This window comes from Crocuta crocuta, unplaced genomic scaffold (assembly GCF_008692635.1).
Source record: "Crocuta crocuta isolate KB4526 unplaced genomic scaffold, BGI_CrCroc_1.0 scaffold687, whole genome shotgun sequence".
In the NCBI taxonomy this organism is placed as follows: Eukaryota; Metazoa; Chordata; class Mammalia; order Carnivora; family Hyaenidae; genus Crocuta; species Crocuta crocuta.
In genome coordinates this window covers 1,174,128-1,176,954 of record NW_027530182.1, presented here as the reverse complement: position 1 = coordinate 1,176,954, position 2,827 = coordinate 1,174,128, and positions in this window count along the sequence as shown.

The window sequence follows — 2,827 nt, the reverse complement described above, 5'->3', positions numbered from 1 at the left end:
GCATAAATAATGCAATTGCTCCATTGAAGCTGAAAAGTCTGTGTATTTTTGTGTTTGTTGATGAGTGTGGATGACAAGGGGGAAGTAATGGGGAAGATCACAGGGAGTTCAGTAAGGTCATAGGACTCTCGGAAGTATTTCTCATGTTAACGATGAAAATGCAGAAACCAAAATTAAAAATACAAAACCATTTACAACTGCTTTGAAGAAAACAAATTACTTAGGAATACACTTATCAAAATGTGTACAAGATCTGTTATGCTGAAAATGACAAAAATATTAATAAATATTTTTTAATAAAAAAAGTCAAAGAACACCTAGAAAAACAAAGATGTACTGTGTCTGGGTTGGAAGTGTCAAAATGGTAAAGGTGTTGATTCTCCTCAAATTATCTATAAGTTTAATGCAATTCCTATCAAAATCCTGTCAAACTTTTTGGAGATAGAGATGAGGTTATTCCAAAATTTGTCGAAAGGAATAGACCTCCAAATAGCTAAAACATTCTTGACAAAAAGGATTATTGAGGAGGAATCACTCTTCTTCAGGCTTACTATATATCTGCAGTAACTAAGACAACGTGATATTGACTGGTACAGAGGGAAGAAGGCAGAGAACCCAGAAATAGACCCACACAAATATATTCAACTGGTATGTGAAAAGGTACAGAAGCAATTCAATGGAGGAAGGATAGACTTTTCAACAAGCGGGTTTGGAACTATGGGACATCCATGGTCAAAAAATGAAACTTTACTGAAACAAAATTTGATCTAATACAAAAATTAGTTTAAAATGAGTCACGAACTTAAATGTGAAACTGTAAAACTCTGAACAAAAATTAGGAAAAAAGTTCAGGATCTAGGACTAGACAAAACTTTCTTAGATGATTCATGAAAGGAAAAACTGATCAATATGAACTCATCAAAATGAAAAATTCTGTTCTGTGAATGTCCATGTGAAGAGGCTGAAAACACAGGCTATAGAATAGGAAAAGCTATTTGCAAAACTCATATCCAACAAAAGATGGTATTTAAGATACTCCCAGAACCCAAGAGTAAAGATACAAACAACCCAGTCAGGAAATGGGCAAAGGCATGAACAGACATTTCACCAAATAGGATATACAGAGGACAAACAGACCCATGCAAAGATGTTCAACATCACAAGCATTAGGAGAATGCAAGTAAAAACTACCGTGATTTATGATTAAATAGCAAAAATTCAACCGAATAAAATTTAAGGATCTAATTAGCTATATTAATCGATATATGAACCAGGCAACATCTCCTCTAGCAGATAAAAGGGAGATCCAAAGGGCTACAGAAAGGAAAAGATTTTTAAGGGAAGAGACGGAGTGGAGAAAAGAATCTATTGTTTTAGCAAGGTCACCCTTCTAAGAGGTCTAACAGTAAATAGCGCTGACCAGGAAGTTCCCATGTTGACTGGTTAAAGTTTACATTCCTGGGAGGTTGCAGCTGTTGTTAGGGTAGATATTAAGTCTTGGTTTATTGACTTAGGTGGGGCCTTAACCTAAGTGACAACATTTTGGACCTGTGGTTTTCTCTTTAGTGACTGACAAAAAATGGAGACGTCTCAAATGCTGGTGAGGGTGTGAAAAGACTAGATCACTCATACATTTTATGGTAATGGAAAATGGCACAGCTGCTGTTTTCTTATAAAACAAAATATCCAATATCCCTATGACCCAACAGTTGCACTCTTGGGCCTTTATGGTAACTCATGTTCACACAAAGACCTGTACATGAATGGTCATCACAGCTTTCTTCGCAATAGCCCAAACTGGATGTTCTTCAACAGATGAATGCTAGAGCATATATTCCCTGGAATACTACTTAGCAACAATAGAACAATCGACTGGTACATGCAAGAAGTTGGATGAATCATGAGGAAATGACGCTTAATGTAAAAAACCAACCCTCCAAAATGGCATACCATATAATCCCACTCATATAACATTTTTGAAATGATGATATTTTAGAAATGGATGACAGATTATTGGTTGTCTGGCATTAGGGATGAGGGTTGGGGGTAATGGGCCATCACAGGGAGATGTGTGTAGTTATCAAGGGACAATATGAGGTATCTCTGTGGTGTTGGGGCTAACTGCTCAACGGACTGTGGTGGTGGACCCACAAACCTACAACAATACTGTAGATAACAAAATAAGCCAACATACGTGAGTACAAACAAAACCAAGACCAAATGAACAAGGTTAGTGAATTCTACCAATGCCAATATCCTGGATGTGGTTTTATACTCTAGTTTTGCAAAATGTTACCACTGAGAAGAACTGAGTAAATGCACGTAGAATCTGTCTTAAAAGGGGATATTGGGGGGCACCTTGGTGGCTCAGTCAGTTAACTGTCCGACTTTGGCTCAGGTCATGATCTCACGGTTCATGGGTTTGAGCCCTGCATTGGGCTCTGTGCTGACAGCTAGCTCAGAGCCTGGAGCCTGCTTCGGATTCTGTGTCTCCCTCTCTCTCTCACCCTCCCCTGCTCACGCTGTCTCTCTCTCTCAGAAATAAATAATAAAACATTAAAAAAAGGGGGGGTATTGGGTGGCAGTGTCCAACTCTTGATTTTGGCTTAGGTCATGATCTCACGATTTGTGGGTTTGAGCCCTGCATCAGACCCTGTGCTGACAATGCGGTGCCTTCTTGGATTCTCTCTATCTCCCTCTCTGCCCCTCCCATGCGCTCTCTCTCTTTTTTTCAAAATAAATAAATAAACTTTAAAAAAAAAAGTAGGGAGCTTCTGGGTAGCTCAGTTGGTTGAGCACCTGATTCTTTTTTTTTTTTTTTTTTTTT